This window comes from Schistosoma mansoni, assembly GCF_000237925.1.
Source record: "Schistosoma mansoni, WGS project CABG00000000 data, supercontig 0037, strain Puerto Rico, whole genome shotgun sequence".
In the NCBI taxonomy this organism is placed as follows: domain Eukaryota; kingdom Metazoa; phylum Platyhelminthes; class Trematoda; order Strigeidida; family Schistosomatidae; genus Schistosoma; species Schistosoma mansoni.
The window spans coordinates 908,370-914,220 of NW_017386026.1; the positions used below are offsets into that span (position 1 = coordinate 908,370).

General features: G+C 35.7%; 1 non-coding gene across 1 annotated transcript; it reads left to right on the plus strand.

The window, feature by feature from the left end:
- Positions 1 to 3,515: 3,515 nt before the first annotated feature.
- Smp_tRNA_01119_Pseudo_CGA.1.1 lies at positions 3,516 to 3,587 on the plus strand. The gene has a single exon. It is a non-coding gene (tRNA).
- The last annotated feature ends 2,264 nt before the right edge of the window (positions 3,588 to 5,851 follow it).

Sequence of the window (5,851 nt, forward strand, 5' to 3'; positions counted from 1 at the left end):
GGTTGGAATCTCGCGAGGCGGTGTCGTGGGTGCGCACTTCTGAGGAGTCCCATAATAGGACGAGTAGGCCGTCCAGTGCTTCCAGTTTTTCGACGGCTGTCTAGCTTCAATTGACTTACGCCTTTAACTATGAAAAATACTAAATCTTCACAAAACACCTTCTGATAATAATTATTCATTAATTTAATTCATTTAATAAAATAACCATTTATTGTTAAGTTAAAAGATTAGAACTGTGCTGATTTGTTATTTGAGCATAGTTTTTGGTCGTAATGATGAAATTATGGATATCAAAATACCTTAGTAACTACAGTGTACTTTTTTTCAGAGATCTACATTTAGTTATCCGTATTCTTAAATATATAAAAATTGTGTTCGCTAAACATTCATTTCACAAAAAATACTTGAATTCTAATAATAAATAATCATTACTTTCAAGTGTTGGTATCACGAAAGGCTTGTAATGATTATAAAGAAAGTGAATATTCAGTTTTACATAAAGTTTATCCTTTTTTTAAGTTAAAGTGTAAATATGGTTGATTGTGGGTTTTTACATAAGTGAATATGTGTACATCAAACATTTATGTTAATGAAGATGATGGTTTTCATTTTAAAATTGTTTACATACAACAACCATTTTGATATAACTATTCAGATATTTTCTCAATTATATAGAAGAAAACAGAATAATGAATAAAACTTTCAGATGTTGGTTATTAAGTTTTCAAACTTACTAGAATGTAGGAAACTTAGCATAGTCATTGACTGATCAGTGAGTATTAACCATCTTCATGTTCGTCTAGGCTGTTTCTGATTTAGCTTTAATTGTGTTCAATGTTACTGACAATATAACAACGTTTAATTGTGGGATGCAAACATGTATTTATTTGTTTCAATTTTTTATCGTTTTTTTAGCATAATACACTTGGTCATATTGATGAATTTTATAAGGATCTGTCACTGGTTCCCTACTTGATGTCAAAACACGACTAAAACTTATTCCAACCATAATTTCCGTCTTCAGACCTCTCAGACAAATGGTATCTTTGCGTTTGTTAGGGACCATTTTTCGGAGTACTGTGTTCTTTGATATTCCTCTTCTCCTATGGCCTTCAGGATTCCATGTGAGGGCTTGCCTCGTGACGCAGTTAGGTGCTTTCCTCAATCTGTGTCCTATCCACTTACAGCGCTTCTTCCTGATTTCTTTCTCCGCTCGAATTTGATTTGTTCTCTCCCACAGTAGGTTGTTGCTGATAGTGTTTGACCAACGGGTCCAAAGCATCTTGCTTAGACAACTGTTAATAAACACCTGTATCTTCTGGATGATGGCCTTCATAGTTCTCCAAGTTTCCGCCCCATACAGTAGAACTGTATTGACATTCGTATTGAAAATTCTTATCTTGGTGTTGGTTGACAATTGTTTTGAGTTCCAGATGTTCTTTAGTTGTAAATATGCTGCTCTTGCTTTGCTGATCCGCGCCTTCACATCTACATCAGACCCACCGTGTTCATCAATGATACTGACCACATATGTAAAGGTTTTCACATCCTCCAAAGCTTCTCCGTCAAGTGTAATTCGATTGGTGTATGCTGTATTGTATCGGAGAGTCTTGCTTTTCCCTTACTGCTGCTACACAGGTCGTCCTCTCCTGCATTCGTTGTTTCGTGTGTGATAGAAGAGCCAGATCATCTGCGAAGTCTAGATCGTCCAGCTGCATCCTAGCTGTCCACTGTATCCCGTGCTTCACTCCATATGTTGACGTCTTCATAATCCAGTCGATCAGCAGGAGAAAGAGAAAGGGCGAGAGTAAGCAACCTTGCCTGACCTATAGCATAAGATGACGTTCATTGTAATGCCCTCTTTCTTTGTTTTGAAGGAGGCTTTGATGATCCTTGGTCCATGGGATTCCTATCCTATAAGTGCATTTTGTGCTTGTTTGGACAGCATCAATGCAACTCCTTGTGTATGTGGGGAATTTTCTTCTTGATGGACGGAGTATAACAGAAGCTCTCCTGAAGCTAGTTGTTGTTGTCCAACCTGCGTCCAATGTGTTTCACCGATCCCAAGCACCTCCAGGTTATATTTCCTCATTTCTGCAGCATTGTGGAAGACTCTTCCGGTTTCTCATATTGTTTCTCATATTCCATGTACGTATAAAGAGTGTTGCTCTAGTTGTTAGAAGGTGACTTTCGAAGAATCTCGGCTTTTATCAGGAGGCGTCATAGGTCTTCCATTAACTACCAGAGTAGATTTCAAATGGTTTGAATTATTTTTTCTGGTTAGCGTTTTTTAAGCGAGTTGGTTTTCTATGGGATGGGGTCGCTAACGCTATGCCCAATCCTCCTCCTTTATCCGGGCTTGGAACCGGTAGTAGCCCCCAGAGGGAAAACAGGTGGAGTTAACACAAATCTATACGAAATAACAATGAACAAATATTACATGCCATCAATACAGATGTATTTTCTATAAAAAAGCACCATATATTCAGTAAACTATCTATCATGAAGATGAATGATTTTCGATAGATGAAAGCATAACTTCCTAAGTCAAAAGCAATTAACATGTAACATCTGAATCGGTTCATATCAAATTTCGATTTAATTTTTCAGTGAAACCTCAAATAAAAAAATCAACTTGTAAAATGAATCATTCAAAGTCAATATAATATACTAATGATAGTTTGATTTATTATAATAATTCAATATTTAAAGCAATTAGTCCCTTTGATAAATTTCGATGAAGATTATCAGAGCTTTGTTATATGTTAGCGTAATACATTTCGAACAATCTGATCACACATATTCTTGTTAAGGACATTTATGTATAAAAATAAAAAGTCAACTAGACTGAAAATGGAGGGGAGTAAGAGTAGACAAGGATACTAATAATTATTATTATGTGAAAACAATTTGAAACCTAATCACTCTGCATAATAAGTTAATATTACCAGAGTAGGTTTAAGGTGAGAACAAACTGATTTTTAATACACAAAGGGGGTTCGAATGGTCGTATAGCTAAAGCTTCAACAAACCTTATTATACGCCCTTTTACACTCTTATACAACACCACAAAAGCCGAGTTAAAATCAATCTTGTTTCGATTATATGTTTAGAAATAGAGGATGATGGATGTTTATCCTCTACTCTTATTGGGTCATTTGATCCCTGAGTGATTAGTTTCACATTGTTTTCAAATTATTATAATAATATAGAGTTGAGATCATGAGTCAATTGAAGCTAGACTACCATGGAAAACCTGGAAGCACTGGACGGCCGTTTCGTCCTATTATGGGACTCCTCAGCAGTGCGCGTCCACGAACCCACTCTCGCGGGATTCGAACCCAGGACCTACCAGTTTCGAGCCTTGAGGTATTTCCTGGAGTTCTAGTGAGAAGCAGTAACCGGTGGAGTTCAACCAGGTCTGTTGTGAGATAGGAACTCACTGATGACATTGGTGAATGGTTGCTCAATTTCGTGAATCAGTTGAAGTTAGAAATTAACACCGTTGGATGCCAGCTCAGTGGTCTATCGGTTAAGGGCTTCGGCTCGAAACTGGTAGGTCCTGGGTTCGAATCCCGCGAGAGTGGGTTCGTGGACGCGCACTGCTGAGGAGTCCCATAATAGGACGAGTTGGTCGTCCAGTGCTTCCAGGTTTTCCATGGTAGTCTAGCTTCAATTGACTCATGATCTCAACTCTATAAAAATACTAAAATCTCCACAAAACCCCTTCTGATATTATAATAATAATTATTATCCATGTCTCCTCTTATCCTCCCATTTCCAGTCTAGTTGACCTTTTATTTTTATATATAAATGTACTTAACAAGTATATGTGTGATCAGATTGTTCGAAATATATTGCGCTAATATACAACAAAGTTCTGATAATCTTCACCTTATTACACTATCGAGGTTAAGCGCTTACACACGAGATTGACAGGTCCTGGGTTCCAATCTCGAGGAGCGGGATCGTGGATGCGTACTGCTGAGGAGCCCTACAATGGGACAAAACCGCCGTCCAGTGCTTCCAGGTTTCAATGGTTGTCCAGCTTCAATTGACTCATGATTTCAACTATAAAATTACTAAAATCTACACAAAACCCCCTCATAATTACTATCAAAATAATTCAATACTTATGACATTATGCAACTTTGTTTTCAAATATTATACTGAATAATCCACTGAATGCTTGTAAAAAAATCCTATAACCTAATTTCACTTGGTATTGTTTGTTTGAATCTTCCCATTGATGTTTAAGACTGCAATGGATCAGTCTCTTATTGGTATACGTGCATACTGTGCATATTGCCTCGATATAGCCTTAATTCACAAGCATTATAAGCAAAGATGGATAGTGGCTAGCAGTTGAATCCAGGATGCGCGTTTCGTCCTATTTGGGACTCGTCAGTTGGATGTACCTGCATCTCAGAGTTGATGTTCACTCTGGGATTCGGACCCGGTACCGTTCGCTTCAGTAGCTGAGTGACTAACGCAATGGAGTTTGAAGCGAAAGGTACTGGGTTCGAATCCTAGGGTGAACATCAACTCAGATGCAGGTACATCTAGCTTATGTGTCCCAAATAGGACGAAACGCACGTCCTGGATTCCACTGCTTACCACTATCCATCTTTGCTTATAAAACTTATAATCTGCTTAAATCTTATTGAAAGTAGTGAAAAAAATGTGTTTTCAATTATTGTACGTGTAGTAATCTTACAAAATGGAAATAATTCTTATGATGAAAACGTTTTCGAAATTATCCAGCACTAATTGATTTATACTAAATATTCTTGAAATGTACCATCCCATTTATTTGGTTACAGGTTAATTGTAGGTTTACTGTATATTTACTATGTCTTGAATAATTTATATCTTTTTAGCTTTTATATTATTATTATTTAACCATTAAAAAAATAGTGGATTTCTTAAAACTTCTTTATTAATGACTTATTCAAACTTTTGTTTGAATATATGTTTGATTATATTTCCTTGAAAAAGCTTCGACCAGATTGCCAGGCGAAACGTTGGATTTACTTCAAATTCATTCTCTGTGATCTTACAAATATATTCTTCTTATTTTATGTCTCACATCAACTCGGCACCCAAATACTGTGAAACTGTTCGCTCTAATTTAGACGAAAGTTCTTATATTTAGTTTAATCCATTTTTCAACTGTTAAAATATTCCAATAAATTTTCATGTTTTTTTTTTCAATAGTTTACTGATAGACGTTTATTTATTGGCTTACGTAAAAAAAGTTTGCAAATTATCAGGAGGGCAAATTATTTCTAAAATTTAAGGCGAATCATTATGGTAATCGGGGATATTTTTAATCTCACTTCTTTATTAGATAAATGAATAACAGGTACATTTTTTTTAAAAATTTCATATGACAACTAGTTATTAAATGAGGATCTATTATAATACGGTATATTTCATGACTAGATTCTTCTGATATAATAAATAATCAATTACGGCAATTATTCTTACCTCGTAGAATTTAACTCAAATATTCTATACTTCTTTTTAAGTACAATTAGTTTGTAATTATTTCTGCATAACACATGTTTTCAATTTGCTTTTATGATACATGGTTACTTAGCGTGAATAGTCCCTTGAACAAAATTTTTAGTTTACACATTAGTCTTGTTGCTTTATTGTTGATATATACTTATTTTTACATGTTGACACTGTGTGGATAACAGTTCAGTATTCTATAGGTTAAGGCATTTGCTTGAGGGATCAATGGTCCTGGATTCCAGTACCGCGTGTAGGATCATGGATGTGCACTGCTGAGAAGTCCCATACTGAGACAAAATGACTGTCCATTGATTTCAGGCTTTTGATAGTG